The following is a 19,552-nucleotide window of genomic DNA, read 5'->3' as shown; positions in this document are numbered from 1 at the left end:
TTGGAGTGCTACTGCCTGAGGCAGGCACACCTCTCACATCTGTTCCCCCTGCAGAGTCCCTCCATGTTTTGCACTTCGTCCAGGCTCCAAAGAGTGTTTTAAAATGCTCTCCTCTGGGGACCCTCACAGACTTTAAAATCCTCAGGACCAGATTCAGCCTCCGACACGACCACCATTTCAGCACAGCTCTGTCATGAGCCTCCTGACTCAAGTTGGCTCAGGAGAGGAGGGCTCGGCAGGGCATCCCAATCCTCTCACCCATCGCTTGTCCTCCGCTGGCACGTGCTCCTCCACGCAGAGGTAACCTGGTCCCCTTACTCACTCTGGGACTCCTGCTCAGTGGCACAAAAGAGAAGATGCCGCCTGATAGAGACTCGTCTTTCTCCCAGCGTCATGCACCACCCACTCCCAGCCCCCAAATCTGTCTGGGAACAAAGCCCCAGGCAACAGCTAAATATATCTCTGGGATTGTTCCTGAATATACCAAAGCATCAGGGACTGAGAAGAGAATTTTCCCCATGATCCTGGGCCCAGGGCTCATTGCACTGTTTTCTTCAGGATTCCCAAAGCCCCAGCTTCAAGAGAAACAAACAACAAAATATTTACAGATGCCTTCTCGAATAGAGGCTTAGCTCCTTCTCCATGGTCTTAGAGGCCCAGTGCAGGATACTGGCTCCCTAAGTGTCATTTATGTTCATCACCAACATTTGAGTGTCTACTTCTGTTTGGGAATCTATTCTGTATAAGCAATGTCACCATTTCAACCACTTGATTTAATGTGGTGCCAGGTTTCATTTCTTTCTAAGCCATCTTATTTCTGAATTGCAAACTTTTAAAAATCGCGACTTTAGGGGCGCCTGGGTGGCACAGTCGGTTAAGCGTCCGACTTCAGCCAGGTCACGATCTCGCGGTCCGTGGGTTCGTGCCCCGCGTCGGGCTCTGGGCTGATGGCTCAGAGCCTGGAGCCTGTTTCCGATTCTGTGTCTCCCTCTCTCTCTCTGCCCCTCCCCCGGTCATGCTCTGTCTCTCTCTGTCCCAAAAATAAATAAACGTTGGAAAAAAAAAAAATTAAAAAAAAAAATCGCGACTTTGGAGTACTGGACTAGACCATCTCAGTCCGTGGTGGGGGGAGTGGTTTACCATATCGGGGAGGAGTCACTTTTACATCCATGGTCATCAGAGACAGGCCACAACCTCCAGATATTGGTGGAGATAAATGTATATTTTTAGCCCCTAGGCCAAGAAAATCTCTGTGGTGATCATAGTAAAAACGGCACACGCAGAAGTATACAGAGTAAAATATGATAGAGCTCCTCGGATTCTCCACCTTCAGCCCAATTTCATTTCACTGTCAACGGTTGGGAACTCGTGGGTCCAGAACTTTTCCTGCACTTGGCAGATATCTTTCCTTATGTATGACTAGATCCCTGCTTCAGTGAATAGTGACTATTTTCATGAAGCTCTCAGAAATGTGCCCATGTCGTGGACCTTATGGCTGTTCGCCTATACACGCCTTATCTTTACAATTATAAATAATCCATAAAATTATTCCAACTAAGGTAGTACAGGGCAGGGAGAGCGGAGTGTGGGCTGAGAATCACAGTGGAAACCTTGATGCACCTACCGAATCGTTTCGTGTTCAATCGGTGATCTTCTTGCCATTTGATGCACTGAAATAATATCTAGTCTCCAGAGCTCAAACTCTGCTTCTGAACTGCTCTGTGAGATGAGAGATCCTCATTATCTGCTTTAACACCACTCCTTGGGGAAATTTTTTCATCTAGAAATACCGGGTCAATTAGCAAGCACTATGGAACAGTATGTAATTCTCAGAACTGGCTTCCAAAGCCTCCTGGCTCCCTGGTGGGCAGCACTTAACCTGCCTCTTCAGCATTGTGTAATCACTCCCTCAATCAGCCCCCAAACGGTGCCGCTCTAGGGAACAAAGTGTCTCTAATTACACTTGCCTTTCTCTTCTTCAGTCACGAAGGTCCTCTGTGCAGAAGCCTGTGCCAAGCAGTTCTTGGAGCAGGAGAGGCACAGTCAGACGTGGGAAGGCCCTGACTCTCCTTTTTTTTTTTTTAATATTTAAATTTTTAATTATTTTTAATTTATTATTTTTTTAAATTTACATTCAAGTTAGTCCGCATATAGTGCAACAATGATTTCAGGAGTAGATTCCTTAGTGCCCCTTATTCATTTAGCCCATCCCCCCTCCCACAACCCCTCCAGTAACCTTTAGTTTATTCTCCATATTTATGAGTCTCTTGTATTTTGTCCCCCTCCCTGTTTTTATATCATTTTTGCTTCCCTTCCCTTGTGTTCACCTGTTTTGTATGTTAAAGTCCTCATATGAGTGAAGTCATATGATATTTGTCTTTCTCTGACTGACTAATTTCGCTTAGCATAATACCCTCCGGTTCCATCCACATAGTTGCAAATGGCAAGATTTCATTCTTTTTGATTGCTGAGTAATCCTCCATTGTGTATATATACCACATCTTCTTTATCCATTCCTCCATCGATGGACATTTGGGCTCTTTCCATACTTTGGCTATTGTTGATAGTGCTGCTATGAACATTGGGGTGCATGTGCCCCTTAGAAACAGCATACCTGTGTCCCTTGGATAAATACCTAGTAATGCAATTGCTGGGTCATAGGGTAATTCTATTTTTAATTTTTTGAGGAACCTCCATACTGTTTTTCAGAGCAGTTTATTTTGCTTTTCCAAGCCAGGTAGGCCTGTGTGATTTTTGACTCCACAACTCGTGTTCATTAATGGATTTACATCATTATATATCAGGCTCCCTTCAGATGAAAGGCCAGTGGGGTTTTGATGTATTTTCTCTTCATGTAAAGTCCAGAATGACTGCATGATTTATGAATTTCCTGCCCCCCTAGAAGCTTTTCTGTTTCCCATCAAGATGAATACTTATTTGTTTTTTAAAAAGCAACTTAATCTTTGATCCTGGTATACTTCTAGGTATAAATGGATAAAGAAATGTAAATGCCCTTTGTTACCATTTTCTTTCCTGAGAGCATTTAAAAATGTAGAGATGCCATATTTTATATGCACTAAAGTGTTCTTTTATGAAGACCTTAGGAATGGTTCTCTGTGAGGTGAGTTGAGGGGGTGTCCTTTATGGAAACCAGGCAGGGAGTTGATCCCTATGTCTTCTCCAGGCTGTCCAAGCCAGGAGTCAACTTGGAGCTCATAGGAGCCAGCCTCCTGTGAATTTTGAATTGTTCCTCGTAACAACAAATGAAAAGCTGCAGCAGCTGAGAGCAGATGTAGTGGCTATAGAGATCAAAGAATTGCTTTTATCCTCTGGTATGCAAGATTTGAGTTTAAATGTGAATGATGTCTTGTAATCAATGCATTTGATACCTGTGAGTAATGCGGTAAAGAAAAGTATCAGAGGTTGGGTAGAAAGATAAGGAAACATTTGCTTAATTAAAGAGGGCTTTTGGGGGAAGGTGAGCAAGGACAAAGTATTTTGGAGACCATGGACAAGTCATATAACCTCTCTGGGCCTTTGTCCTCTCATCTCTGAAATGAAGAGGTGGGAGAGAGGAGCATGGAGATGTCTTCCATTTCTAACATTCCAGGATTGCATAATTCTTTATTCTATGCATTTAGACAGTCTGGGCAAAGACCTGTAGGCAAGAAAGGGGAGATAGCTATTAAGAATGTGAACAGGAATGGAAGTTACAGGTAGAGATATAAATGGCCGAAAAGAGAACATGAATCGTCTGGGAGCAGAAGGATATTTAATCCAAAACATGGTCGAGGTAGTTATGGAAAAAGATTTGGAGGCAGCTGGCTGGGTAGTCTGCATTAAGTGAATATTTTCTAGTGTAACATTTTAATTCCTCTTATTATTTTAAGTGTATTTTAGTAGCTTTATTGAGATATATTTTAAATATACAATTTACTCATTTAAAGTATACGATTCAATGGCTTTTCATACATTCACAGAGTGGTGCATCCATCACCACAATCAATCTTAGGACATTTTCATTACCCTGAAAAGAAACACTGCTCTGCCTAACAGCATTCCCAACCCCTCCCCGAAACCCCAGTCAACTACTAATCTGCTTTCTCTTTTTAAAGATTTGCCTATTTTGAACAGTTTACGTACATCGTATCATACAGTATATGGTCCTTTGTGACTGGTTTCTTTCACTTAGCACGATGTTTTCAAGGTTTGTCTACGTCACAGCATAATGTCAGTACTTCAATTCTTTTTATTGATGGCATAATAATATTCTATCATCTGGATATACCACATATTATTGATCCCTTCATCAGTTGATGGATATTTGGGTGTTTCTACTTTTTAGCTATTATGAATTATGTTGCTAGGAACACTTGTATAAAAGTTTGTGTGTCAACATATGTTTTCATTTGTTACAGGTATATACCGAGGAGTGAAATTGCTGATAACTATATTCAGCTGTTTTTAAAAACTGACCAATTGTTTTTCAAAGGGCTGACCCATTTTACATTCCCCTCAACAGGATACAAGGTTCTAGTTTCTCCACATCCTTGCTAACACTTGTTAGTATGTCTTTTTGATTCTAGCCATCCTAGTGGGTGTGAAGAGGTCTTACTATGATTTTGCATTCCCTGGTGACTAATGATGTTGAGCATCTTTTCATATGTTTATTGACCATTTATGTATCTTCTTAGATAAATGTCTATTCAGGTCCTTTGCAGGTTTTTAATTGGATTATTTATCTTTTTATTATTGTGTTCTATTTCTAGATTCTAGATACAAGTCCCTTACCAGATACATGATTTGCAAAAAAATTTTTTTCCTCCATTCTGCAGGTTGTATTTCACTTTCTCGATGGCATCCTTTGAAGCATTACAGTTTTTAATCAACGAGACCAGTTTCTATTTTTGTTTTTGTTGCTTGTACTTTTGTCACAGGCTGACAAATGATTGCCTAACCCACAGTTGTGAAGATTTATGCCCATGCTTTCTTCTAAGAGCTTTATAGTGTTAGCTCTTAATTTGGGTCTTTGATGCATTTTGAGACAACTTTTGTTTACGGCGTGAGGTAGAGGTCTAACTTCATTCTTCTGCATATAGATAGCCTTTTAATGATTTTTAACTATGTATTTCTAGTTATTTTCTGAAAGGTTACTCTAGGGCTTAAAATATATCTTTTAACTTATCAGAACCTAGTTCAAATTTATACTAACATAATTGCAGTGAGGTCTAGAAATTGTACTCCTTTATAGCTCCATTCCCATCTCCCCTTTGTTTTGCTATTATTGTTATAATTGTTACATCTGTATGTGTTAAAAATGCAACATACTGTTGTAATTGTTACTTTATGTAATTTTATGTTCTTTAAGGAAACTGAAAGAATGAAGGATAGTCTTAAATGAATAGTCTTGGAGGTTATTATGAACCCCTTTAGTACAGAAATGCTTTCCACGTTGCTCATTTTCATATCCCCTACACCTAGAACAGTCTTTGTCACATAGTAGGTGCTCACCTAATACATAAATGAACCATGCAGGTACTAAGTGGAGAGAGAGAGAGAGCATCCCCAAAAGACGTGGAGATGAATAATGAAGAGATTAAGAGAATAAGATTACATGATTGTGGAGCTGTTGTGGGAGAGGTAGTGATCACAGTAAAAAGTAAGACAATGTCTTTCTCATTCAATGTCTTATGTGTCTGATGTGTCTGATGTCGGGCACAGTTGACATTTGGGAGAGGCTCAGTAAATGTTGATGAATAAGTGAAGCATCCTATGGCTGGTGCAGATCTTGGGGGATGAGGCAAGAGAGTTTCAGTCTTAGAAGTCCCTGTGCTCCCCAAATGGACAATCTCTGCTTCTTCTCAGTGACCCTGGTGCTTCTTCTGGGCTGACAGACCCCCCTGGATTGTCAGCTGCCTTTGTGTGTTCTCAGCAGGATGTCCGATCACTGAAAGATGAGAAGTACAAGCCTGTTGGTTAGGACTTAGCAGAGGGAAGACAGGATAAATTTATCATTAACCAGGTTGGTAGGGTGGAGGGTGGGCAATAAGAAGAGGAAGAAGGAAACTATTGGTAATAGACAGTGAGGTAACTAAGAGGAAGCCTATGATAAATCTAGACTGAATTAACTCATTCATTCACCCACAACACCTATTGAAAGCCTGCTTTGTACTAGACTAGAGATGGATATAACAATGTATTCAACTTTCCTTATGCCAAATGTTAAACCCTAAACAAAAAAATGTACTTCACTGTTGTAAAAACATTCTGGAAATAACTATATAGCCCTTTATAGTGGTTAAGATGCCCAAGACTGAAGCCTCACTGACTGGGTTTGAATCCCAGATGGGTAGAGTTGCCTGATGACCTCCCTATGCTGATTAAACCTCCCTTTTCTGTAAAGTAGAGATAGTAATACTTACCTCCTAGACTTCTAGATTAAATCGTTAGTACACATAAAGCACATAAGATATTGCCTACCACGTAATATGTAATATATAAGAGCTAGCTATTATTATTGCTGTAACAATTATTATTAAACAAAGACCACAATAGTTAATTGAGATCATCTAGTAAATTTCAATGCAATTTTAAAGTTCCCATTATCCATAGTACCTAGCTACCTACCTAGAAATTTTCTTAGTAGCAGCCATTTATGTATATATGAATTGATTTTGAAGCTTGAGCTGTTAAGAAGAAACAACCTTCTTCTTATGTATGCTTGTTTCATTTTGTTAAATGATTACTATGGCAAAGAGCTGTTTTCTACCTTTAAAAACCAACTCCATTCCAGAGGTTACCAGAACAGAGAGGAGCCCTCATAATTCAGAGGGCTGGAAAGCAGTTGATTTATTTTCAAATTAGGTTAATATGAATGGATTGCTGAGATTTCAAAGCTGTGGCAGATCAATTGGCTCAGGAATCAAAGACACCAAAGGTGATGCTGTTAATGTAAATGTATGAGCCATTCAAAATACTAATTAAAGACTGTAGTTGGTTTTATCATGTAAAAGAGCAGCATCATGAAACATTCTTTTTTTTTAAGTTTATGTATTTATTTTAAGAGAGAAGGAGAGAGAGAGAGAGAGCTACCAAGAGCCAGGGAGGGGGCAGAGAGAGAGGGAGAGAGAATCCCAAGTAAGTTCCATGCTCGTAGCACAGAGCCTAACATGGGGCTCGAACTCACGAACTGTGAGACCATGACCTGAGCGGAAACCAAGAGTCAGATATTTACCCGACTGAGCCACCCAGGTGCCCCTGAAGGATTCTTTTTGAGACTTACAAAAGATATTTAGATTAGAAAGATACAGTAGAAAGGTTGAATGTTATTTCCATCACTGGATGTAAGAACCTCTTCCCTCTGCCCATCAAAGTGCCCCATAACCCACTATTGCTTGGACCCCTAAAGTATAAATTGGGAGTACAAGTAAGATTTGTCTTACTGCAGGGGCACCGGGGTGGCTCAGTCGGCTAAGTGTCCAACTCTTGATCTCGGCTCAGGTCATGATCTCACAGTTCATGAGTTCAAGCCCTGCATTGGCTCTGCGCTGATGGTGCGGAAACTGCTTGGGATTCCGTCTGTCCTTCTCTCTGCCCCTCACCTGCTTGTGCTCTCTCTCTCTCTCTCACTCTCTCCAAAAATAAATAAACTTGAAAAAAAAAAGATTTGTCTTACTGTAGAACTGCAGGTTCCTTCTGGTCAATTTTTTTTTTTTTTTTTTTTTTTTTTTTTAGTAGAAGCATGGAACTTACTTCAAACATTGAACATTAGCACCTGACATTCTTTTCTCAGCAACAGATTGCCTATGTTAGACCATGCGTATGCAGTGACTATCCAGGACTTAGGGTCCTGAATAACGCATCGTGTGGAGAGGACGTTGATGGCACATAATAGGTGTTTAATACGTGTTTGTTGAATGAATGATGGTGGTGAGGGTGAACTGAAAATAAATTGATCATAAATAGGAGTCTCATCTGATAATTTTACCCCAGATTATGATCCCAAACAAGTCATTTAACTAGATCATTCCATGCCTCAGTTTCCATGTCTTTAAAAGAGAGTCCTGATGAATAATATATTGTGGTTTAAATTAAATTGTGGGTTAAAATATTGATTAAAAAGTTGGTGCTTTTCGGAATAAAATAGAACTATATAATAACACTGAAGACTCCCCCTGCCCAGCTCACCTGTTTAGAGTAGGGAGCAGGGAAGCAATTTAAACACCAGCTTGTATAGTTGCTCAACCCAGTCTTACACTGGTCATCAGAATGAACACTCACTCTCATTTGGCCTGAGGTTCCTTCCAGAGAGTGATGCTAATAGATAAAACAAATAATACAACCGATATGCAACTACGTGATTATTCTTATCCTCAGTGACTACCCAAATAAGAGGAAGAAGAAAACAAACAAAGTAAGAGGAAGGAATGCCACATATAAGTAGGATGGTCATATTATATATGGAAACAAGGACACTTTTGAGAGTGAAAAAGCGGCTACTGTTAATTGCATCAGGACACGCTTAGACAGTCTTATGCAAACCAGAATGTATGTTTAGCATCGGTCTATGCCATGCCCAGAAGCAGTTTCTTAAGCATATAGGATCAATTTAACCCTTTTTACCCAATGAAATTTTTTTCCTTCCTGACCCCTTGTTTTGTTGATAAAACTCCTCCCACTTCCTCTAGGTAGAACATTGGTAGCTTCACCATCGTGTATTAGTTTCAGTGTCTCTAGTTCTCATTATAACGTCATTGGCATTACTGAGGCAATGAGGAAGGAGGTATATGCTTCCTGCTCCGTTTGGTGAAATTCCACCTGTATTTTTAGCTAATTTACTCATGTGAATGTTCTGCAGTTACCGACTCCTTATTTTGTGTGATTCACTACAGGTCCTTGTAACCTGTAGACAAGCTCTTGAGTTTGCTGACTTGACACATTTTATTTCAACTGATAAATAGCCTTGATAACTTTTCTTTCCCTCCAGTAGGATAGATTTTCCCTCTAACGGCACTGCCCACTCAACAGTCAGAGTGTTGACATCTCTTGCACCTGTCAGGATAGCTGTATGTTGTGACAAGAAGGAGGCAGGTCTTTTATACATGTGTTCAACAAATATTTAATTGAGCATGTATTGTGTGCCAGATGCTGTTTAGAGCCCTAGATTTTTAGCGTAGTCTATGATTTCTCTATTGGTTTTCTTAATGGTATCTTTCGATAACCCAGAAAATTTTAAGTCTGATGATGTCGAACTAACCAAATTTTTTCTTTTCTATGGTTTGTCCTTTTTGTATCTAGTCCAAAAAGCTTGCCCTACTTCAGCGTCATGGATTTATTATCCTGTGTATGCTTCCAGAAACTTTTTGGTCCTAGGTTTTAAGTCAATGATCCATCTCAAATTCATTTTTGTGTATGGTATAGGATAAAAGTCAAGGTTCAACTTTTATTTACACAGACATCTAGTTGATTCAGCACCATTTGTTAAAAAAAGACTTCCTTCTCCCCATTAAATTGGCTTGGTGCCTTGGTGGAAAAACAACTGACCATGTATGTGTAAGTCAATTTCTGGACTCTTTGTTGTGATCTATTGGTCTATCCTTATACACCATCTTGATTACTGTAGCTCTTATGAATATAGTTTAAATAAGTCAAACACAATTACTACCCTTAATGGGTTTACAATCTGATGAGATGAACAGTCTGATGTAGAAGTCATAATAGTACAAAAAGATGGAGAAAAATCACAGTACTAGCCACAGATGTTGGAAGTACAAACGAGAACTCCACCAGGTTTAAGGCAGGCGGATGGGGAAGATTCCTGAAAGAGGTAATACTTAAAGTGATCCTTAAAGGGTAAGAAGGAGTTTGCAGAAGGTAGGAGCAGGCCTGATACCCTCAAGGAAGAGCAAGAAGGCCAGTGTGGCTGGAGTGGAGTAGGTGAAAGGGAGACTGGAGATGATGCCGGAGGGAGGACCACCTTGGGCAGAGCTTTGAAGGCCATTTTAAGGGTCTTGGCTTTTATTCTGAGGAAGAAGGGAAGCCGCCAAAAGGGTTCGAATGGAGAAGTGATTGGACATCCTTTATTTATTTACTTATAAGTTGATTTATTTTGAGAAAGAGAGAGAGAGCATGTGCATGCCAGTGGGGAGCAAGGTAGAGAGAGAGGGAGAGAGAATCCCAAGCAGGCTCTGAGCTGTCAGCACAGAGCCCAACATGGGGCGGCTCAATCTCACGAACCATGAGATCACGACTTGAGATGAGATCAAGAGTCAGACGTTTAACTGACCGAGCCACCCAGGCGTCCCTGATCTGACATCTTTTAGAAGCATCTTCCCAGATGTTGTGTTCAAGACAGACCATGTTGGGGGTCGGCAGGGGGCAGGTAAAGACAAGCTCTGAAACCAGCTGTGAAGACCACAACTGCAATCCAATTAAACCCGGCTGTGGCTTGGACTCTGGTAATAATGTGATTAAATCAAATAATGTGATTGAATCAAATACTGTGATTTGGGTAATAATGGGATAAAATGATCCCGTTCTGAATATATTTTGAAGGTAGAGCCAAGAGGATTTGCTGACAAACTGAACACAAGACGTAAGGTAAAAAGAAGAATCAAGGGTTTTGGCTTCAGCTATAAAGATGTGTTGCAATTTACCAAGATGTGAAAGAAGCACATTTGGAGAAGAAAATCAGAAGCTTGATTTTTCTACTTTAGAGTACATATGAGCGATTGCTACCCAAAGTACAAGCAATTTCCTCTACAGAGGAAGTAGTTGGAGGATGCAGTAGAGATAGTCATCTTGTGAGTCAAGCCCCATGCGAGCAGCACTGTTCTAGGTGATGGGGAATGGGAGAGGGTGGACGTGATGCCCTGCACATGGCCCTGCTCTCAAGGAGAGTTTGTGGGAAGGCTTGACTCCCACGAGCTGGAAAAATCATGAAGTCAAGGACCAGATTATGAGATGCAGGTCTCAAGTGCTCCAGGATAGTAGTGGGGCCGTATGAAGTAGTCAAGAATGCTTCTAGAAGGAAATAAGAAAGGAGCCATCTTCATAGGACGGGAAAGACTTAGAGGAAAAAGGGCATAAATGTGGGAATAATCAGGAGCCGCTCAGGACACAGATGTTCTTGGCCTGGCTGGAAGAATTGTTGGAAGGATTTTTTTTTAATCGGTTAAAAAATTGGTTTTTGGCACATAGTAGGCATTTGATAAAGACCAGCCAATACCACTTATTATATTGGGGGAAGAGATGGAGATAACTACTGTGTCCTGAGTCCACCCCCACCACCATATCAACACCTGCACCTGCTCCTTTAATGCTTTTTGCCCTATCTCTTTCCTGGCTCATCTTCTATTACTTCTATCGGAAAATACTCAAACTGGGTTTTCTAAATTGTTTGTGAGGGGGAAGGAGTTGGACTAAAATATATTCAGTATCATCATGTAGGCTTATGGGTTTTTAATAATCTCATTCAGGTGAATGTTACAAAGGTCCAGAAGGGGGCAATGTGACACTTGGACTTCAGGAGGGCTTTTTTCCTATGTTAAAATCAAGAATCTCAGGTCAAGGAATGATTCTGTAGACATCATGGGGTCCATCACTCTCACTTGCCAGTAGAGAAACTGAAGCCCAGAGAGGGGAAAGGACTTGCTTAAGGTCACACAGGCATTTAGTGGGAAGGTCTAGACCCTAATCTCTTTCTAACCCTAAGTCTTTTTCCTTATAGCTTATATACAGCTGTGAAGCAAAACAAATTTTATCAAGTTAAATACAAACAAAACTTCAAACCAATGAAATTTAGATTAACAATATTACTTGAAAAGTATAGATGGTATTGTTTTGTTGAAATTAATTTGTTACTCATAAGTAAATTAAGTAAATGTGGTGCTTTTAAAAACAGCAACACAGTTATTCATATAACCTTAGTTTCTTTCATATGACCAGTCCTCAATAAATATTTGTCAATTTTCTGTGTATGAAAGTATAAATAATTTGGAATATTTTGGGATATCAGAAAACCAGTATCTGACGTCTGCAGTTCTTATTCTCTCCTTGACCCAGGTACTTTCTATCTATAGATATGTACATTTCTAATTTTTAAAGTAATTATACATGTTCTAAAACATTCAAACAATACAGAAACCTAGGAAGTAAGAAATGAAACAAGTTCATTTTGTAAACATTATAAACATTATATAACATTAGGTTGTGTAAACATTAAGTTGCTTTAGCAAAGGTCAAAACAACGGAGACTTAAAGAAGGTAGAATCTTAATTCTCTCACAACCAAATCTACTAGTAAGCAATCCAGGGCTGATATGGTGGCTGTGTAGTGTTGCAGGCCCAGGTTCCTCCTGTCTTGTGGCTCTGCCATTCTCAATTCATGGCTTCCATCTTGGTCTAAGATGGCTATTTCCATTTACACTGTCATATCCATATTCCAACCTACAAGAAGAAGGGAAAAATGAAGAGGAGAATGACATGTTTCTTTCCTTTTAAAGGCACAACCTGGGGGCGCTTGAGTAGCTCAGTCAGTTAAATGTTCAACTCTTGATTATGGCCGTGAGTGTTGGGCTCCATGCCAGGCCTGCTTGGGATTCTCTCCCTCCCTCGCTCTCAGGCCCTCCCCTGCTTGCACTCTCTCAATAAATAGAGATGAAAGAAAGAAAGAAAGAAAGAAAGAAAGAAAGAAAGAAAGAAAGAAAGAGAAAAAGAAAGATGATAGATAGAAACTTAAAGGCACAACCTGGTATGGCATTTATCGCTTTTGCTCACAGCTCAAGATCAGAACTCAGACACGTGGCCAAGCCAAACTAGAAGGGAGACTGGGAAATATATCAGTTGGATAGCAGTGTTCCCAGACAGAACTTTGTCATAGAATAGTGTTTTTCAAAGCTGGCTATGCAATAGAATCACCTGAGAAACTTAAAAACAGACAAAAAACCATGCCCTCTCTCAAGATCAATGAAGTCAGCATCTTTGGGAGCAGGGCTTGGGATTACCCATTTAAAAAAAGCTCTATAGTGACTTTGATGTGGGTCAGAGCTAAGAATCAGTGCCATAACAAAGAACCAATAGAGATGGGACAACTCACAGCCTCTACCATACCCTCCCTTCACTACTCTGCCCCTTCGGGTTGTCATCCACTAGTTCAGTCCAGATCTTTTACTGTGAATATGCAAATACTTTTTCTGTGGACACATACATACATACATACATATGTGCATGTCTAAACACCCAACAGTGACTTTAGAATTTCTATATGTATGGGTCTTAGGGTAGTAATATTACTGGAAAAGATGTGAGCCTCTGTGTTAGTCTGCATGGCACTTTATATTAATTTAAGAAAATATGAATATCGAAGAATGGAGACATCTGTTGGAGGATTTTGGGTGTTGGATGAGCTAACGCCTACCTGAGACACTTTTGGGTTAGTCTCCACAAGCATCATGTACTAAATCATTTATCTTTTGCCAGCGGTTTGGAATGCCATGTCAATTACATAGGAAATTTCCATGTCTATGAGATTTTTGTTTTTTTAATTCTCTATTCTGTTAGTGCAGATTGCTATTGTACACCATCCCAGGTCATTTTTTTTTTTAAGTTTTTAAAGTGTGTTTATTTTGAGAGAGAGAGAGAGAGAGAGAGAGCAGGATTCGAGAAGGGGCAGATAGAAGTGGAGAGAGAGAATTCCAAGCAGGCTCCATGCTCTCAGTGCAGAGCCCAACACGGGGCTCAAACTCTCAAACCGTGAGATCACGACCTGAGCCGAAATCAAAAATCTGACACTTAACCGACTGAGCCACCCAAGCACCCCCGGTTCACTTTTTTATATTCAATAACTTCTCTCCTGTTTACTGTCATCACTACCCCTCATTTACTTCCACTACTGGGTATATTTATGAATATTTAAGAATTTATTTATTAAATATTTAAGAATTTATTTAAGAATTCTTGGATTTGTTGTTTATACTGTGTGAAGGGATCACTTATGAGGTATGGGAGGCTTGTGATAAAGGTTTCAAATCCACCTGAACTTTTTATATGGTAAAAGTAAGAGCTTTTCTTCTGGAACACTATTCTCTCCCTCCCAGACCGTAGCCCTTCAGCCTCCTGTCATGACAGACCTTCTTGAGTTCTGCTCAGATAGAGAAGAACAATGTTTTCCTATCACCTCCTAAGGCCATCCTTCAAATGTTATTCCCTGCTTCTCAGTGAACATACTACATCAGAGTTGAAGGAAGTTCTAAGGCAGCAAAAGAGCAATGTCTGCTTTGACTTGCAAATATTTTTAGACCCCTAAAAATAAACGATAAGCTGCAAATAGGCATGAATGTTCGCACACTGTTTCCTAAATTCATTATTTCTGAGGAAACGAAGACTACATTTTGTTTTTCTGGTGTGATTCAATCCATGATTCCATTCTGTACCTTAATGCTATGCCTTACTCAACCCTGTGCCTTAATGTCCTTCCTTATTTCTTTAGAGGCTGCCATATTCCCTCAGAGGAGATGGGAAGATTTGTGCTTGGAAATGAATTATGTATGAGATTGAAGTCTTTATGGGGAAGGCCCTGGGTTTCTGCTATGTCCTGATTGGAGCATGACAATGTTCTCTTCCCTATGTGTTTGAAATTCCTGGTTCCACATGTTATAAGGTTTACTTACATAGACTCCACTCTTATGGAGTTAATAATCAGGACATCAAAGGCAACTCTCTCTCTCTCTCTCTCTCTCTCTCTCTTTTTACTTAAATGCATATTTCCATTTTTTTATCATTTTATTTTTTTCATCACAATAAGTGTACTCTTTAATCCTTTCCCTATTTCCCTCATCCCCCCCCCCCCACTCCTCCCCCTGGTTACCATGAGTTTGTTCTCTATAGATAACAATCTATTTCTTGGGTTTTTTTCCTCTCTTTTTTTCCCCTTTGTTTTATTTCTTAAATTCTACATATGAGTGAAATTATATGGCATTTGTCTTTCTCTGACTTATTTCACTTACCATTATACTCTCTAACTCTATCCATTTCATTGAAAATGGCAAGATTTCATTATTTTTTATGGCTGAGTAATATTCCATTGCATTTATATACCATATCTTCTTCCTTATCCATTCATCTATTGATGGACACTTGGGCTGCTGCCGTAATTTGGCTGTTGTAAATAATGCTGCAATAAACATACAGGTGCGTGTATCCCTTTGAATTAGTGTTTTTGTGTTTTGGGGGTAAATGCCCAGTAGTGTGATTCCTGGATTGTAGGGTAATTCTACTTTTAACTCTCTGAGGAACCTCCATACTGTTTTCTACACTGGCTGCCCCGCTCTACGTTCCCACCAACAGTGCACAAGGGTTCCTTTTTCCCCACGTCCTCACCAAGATTCATTGTTTCTTGTGCTTTTGATTTTAGCCATCCTGACAGATGTGAGGTGACATCTCATTGTACTTGTGGTTTGTGGTTCCCTGATGGGCGATGCTGAGCACCTTTGATGTGTCTGTTTGCACAATTAGCTTTTTTAACTTTCCTAGGGCTTCGTTTTGTTTTTTGTTTTTGCTTCAATGTATGAAAAGAGAATGACAACCCCCCGCATCGTAGGACCCACATCGTAGGACTGTCGTGTTACGCATCCATCCATCCTTTTGGCACTGTCACCTGTTGTAAAATACCTAACATTTTAAAACTACGAATGTATTTTTGATCTAGTGGATTGTAGCAATCTTTTTCTGAAGCGCATTATAGAAAAGTTTAAACAGATGCAAAAACGGTGCAAAGCATGTGATAAGTCTCTGGGTGCTCGTCATGCAGCTTTGAAAGTGATCAATTCATGACCCGTCTTGTTTCATTTAAATTGCCATTATTCCCTTCACTCCTGATTATTTTGAAGGAAATTCCAGGCATATCATTTCACCTAACAACGCTTTTTCCCAGAACTTTGATTTTTTTTAAATTGACTTATAGCTGACACACAATGTTACGTTAGTTTCAGGTGTAGCACATAGGGATTCAACAAGTCTATACCTTATGTTATGTTCACCACAGGTGTCGCTACCACCTGTCACCACACATTTTTACAACACTATTGGCTATATCCCCTATGCTGTACCTTTTATCCCTGTGACGTATTTGTTCTATAACTGGACACCGTATCTCCCACTGCCTTTCACCCATTTTGCCCATCCCTCTCACCACCTCGGCCTGGCAACCATCCATTTGTTCTCTGTATTTATGGATCTGTTTCTGCTTTTTGCTCTTGTCTACTTGTTTTGTTTTGCTAGATTCCCTATGTAAGTGAAATTATAAGGTATCTGTCTTTCTCTGTCAGACTGATTTCACTTCACATTCTACACTCTAGGTCCATCCATGTTGTTGCAAATGGTAAGATCTCATTCTTTTTTATGGCTTAGTAATTTTTATGGCTTATTGCTTGTATATATGTACCACATCTTCTTTATCCATTCATCTATCAATGGACACTTGGATTGCTTCCAATCTTGGCTAACATAAATAATGCTGCAATAAACATTGGGGGCACATATATCCTTTTGAATCGATGTTTTTGTTCTCCTTACGTAAATACCCAATAGTAGAATCACTGGGTCATATGGTATTTCTGTTTTCGTAGGAACTCCATACTGTTTTCCACGGTGGCTGCACCAATTTACACTCCTACCCATAGTGTGTGAGAGTTCCTGTTTCTCCACATCCTCGCCAACACTTATTATTTTTGTCCTTTTGATTGTAGCCATTCTGACAGGTGTAAGGTGATACCTCATTGTGGTTTTCATTTGCATTTCCCTGATGATTAACAATGTTGGGCATCTTTTCATATGTCTACTTTCCGGCTGTATGTCTTCTTTGGAAAAATGTCTGTTTAGGTCCTCTGCCCATTTTTAAAAAATTTTTTTAATGTGTATTTATTTCTGAGACAGAGACAGACAGAGCATGAGCGGCGAGGGGCAGAGAGAGAGAGGGAGACACAGAATCCGAAGCAGGCTCCAGGCTCTGAGCTGTCAGCACAGAGCCTGATGCAGGGCTCGAGCTCACAAACCGTGAGATCATGACCTGAGCCGAAGTTGGTCGCTCAACCGACCGAGCCACCCAGGAGCCCCGATTCTCTGCCCATTTTTAATGAGATTATTCGTGTTTTTATTGGTGTTGAATTGTATAAGTTCTTTATATATTTTGGATCTTAAACCCTTATCATTTATATCATTTGTGAGTACTTTCTCCCATTCAGTAGGTTGACTTTTTGTTTTGTTGGTGGTTTCCTATGCTGTGCAAAAGCTTTTTCTTTTGGTGTAGTCCCAACAGTTTATTTCTGCTTTTGTTTCCCTTGCCTTAGGAGTCGTATTTAGAAAAATGTCGCTAAGGCCAATGTCAAAGAAATTACTCCTTATATTTTCTTCTAGGAGTTTTATGGTTTCCGGTCTCACATTTAGGCCTTTAATCCATTTTGAGTTTATTTCTGTGCAAGGTCTAAGAAAGTGGTCCAACTTCTCATCTAACAATTATTTTTAAAGATTTATGTTTGAGCCCACTTAAAACTTTAAACCTTTTTTAAAAAAAAATTTTTTTTAATGTTTATTTATTTTTGAGGGAGACAGAGACAGAATGTGAGTGGGCTAGGGGCGGAGAGAGAGGGAGACACAGAATCTGAAGCAGGCTCCAGGCTCTGAGCTGTCAGCACAGAGACTGATGCAGGGCTCGAGCTCACAAACCGTGAGATCATGACCTGAGCCGAAGTTGGTCGCTCAACCGACCGAGCCACCCAGGAGCCCCGATTCTCTGCCCATTTTTAATGAGATTATTCGTGTTTTTATTGGTGTTGAATTGTATAAGTTCTTTATATATTTTGGATCTTAAACCCTTATCATTTATATCATTTGTGAGTACTTTCTCCCATTCAGTAGGTTGACTTTTTGTTTTGTTGGTGGTTTCCTATGCTGTGCAAAAGCTTTTTCTTTTGGTGTAGTCCCAACAGTTTATTTCTGCTTTTGTTTCCCTTGCCTTAGGAGTTGTATTTAGAAAAATGTCGCTAAGGCCAATGTCAAAGAAATTACTCCTTATATTTTCTTCTAGGAGTTTTATGGTTTCCGGTCTCACATTTAGGCCTTTAATCCATTTTGAGTTTATTTCTGTGCAAGGTCTAAGAAAGTGGTCCAACTTCTCATCTAACAATTATTTTTAAAGATTTATGTTTGAGCCCACTTAAAACTTTAAACCTTTTTTAAAAAAATTTTTTTTAATGTTTATTTATTTTTGAGGGAGACAGAGACAGAATGTGAGTGGGCTAGGGGCGGAGAGAGAGGGAGACACAGAATCTGAAGCAGGCTCCAGGCTCTGAGCTGTCAGCACGGAGCCCGATGTGGGGCTCGAACTCACAATCTGTGAGATCATGACCTGAGCCAAAGTCGGTTGCTCAACCGACTGAGCCACCCAGGCGCCCCTAAACCTTTTAAACGTTTTAAACTGCATTTATAATTTATTTCATTTCCTTTTAAATAAAGCATTTTATATGATTAACAAAAAATTTCCAAAATACTAATAATTTTTTTAGTATAGATGACTTAAACATCTAAACAGGGTAAACCTTATGTTTTCTTAAATACAGTCCAATGCTATTTATAAACAATAAAATTCCAACTCAAAACCACAAATCTAAACCAATTATTCAATTCTTCGTTGAAAATTAGCATCACAAAACTTTTTTTACTTTATTCTGCTAAATTTTCTTCACAAGTACATAAAATGCCAGTTTTATACATCATCAAAACAAAAGTACTAATACTATGGGATTTGAGTCTCTTAAACATTTCAGTTTTTAGTGATAAATCTTCCCAGAGTTAAAAGATACTCGATCACTGAGGAACTACTATGTCATTCTAGATGTCACAGAGACAGGCATTTCCCAAGCCAGTCGGCTATGTGGATTAAACTCAACAAATTTGTTTTCTGTTTCGTTCTATACTGAATAGTTTTACTAATCTTCTTGGGACCCAAATTCCTACAGATATTTTAACCGACAGTTGAGCATTTTATAGCTTTGTCTAACTCTGAGGTCAGAATTATAAGAAAAATGCCCATGACAAAAAGATATTCTGGGGAATGAATTACATGGCTAAATAAACTTCGAGGACACTGCATTAAACAAACAAATAAATAAAACACTGTGTGTGTGTGTGTGTGTGTGTTAAATATTACAAGACTGTAAGTTACTAATGCAGATATCTGTGCCATTCCCAGGTGACCTTGACTGTGGACCTCTGGATGACCCTCCCCTTTTCTTCTGGTGATGTCCCTAGAAAACATAGAGCAGACTGCAAATTGGCAACCTGAATGCCAAATCTGGCCTGATGGTTCAGTTTCACTTGGCCACACAGTATTTTAAAAATATTTAATCCACACACACACACACACACACACACACACACAAACTCACACACTTAATCTACCGTTTAAAAATTAAGAAAGTTCACCAAATATTTCTTGGTTTCCAGCTGCTTTTAACAAAAGACCAAGCAAAAGTAAGCCTGCATTCTAGCATGGCCTC

The 19,552-nt window shown here is 39.6% G+C and overlaps 1 protein-coding gene across 3 annotated transcripts in view; it reads left to right on the top strand.

The window, feature by feature from the left end:
• The window catches only part of NIM1K (NIM1 serine/threonine protein kinase), a 66,720-nt gene that overhangs the window by 19,782 nt on the left and 27,386 nt on the right, over positions 1-19,552 (top strand). The window contains exon 1 of one of the 3 annotated variants that reach the window (XM_045438785.1): positions 5,558-5,659. The exons of the other annotated variants lie outside the window; for them this stretch is intronic. The gene's annotated coding sequence lies outside the window, so the exon portion shown is untranslated. Of the gene's footprint in view, positions 1-5,557; positions 5,660-19,552 lie in introns of those variants that run through there. 3 annotated transcript variants of the gene reach the window in all.

This window comes from Leopardus geoffroyi, chromosome A1 (genome assembly GCF_018350155.1).
Source record: "Leopardus geoffroyi isolate Oge1 chromosome A1, O.geoffroyi_Oge1_pat1.0, whole genome shotgun sequence".
Taxonomy (NCBI): Eukaryota; Metazoa; Chordata; class Mammalia; order Carnivora; family Felidae; genus Leopardus; species Leopardus geoffroyi.
This window is presented reverse-complemented; position numbering and strand designations above follow the sequence as displayed.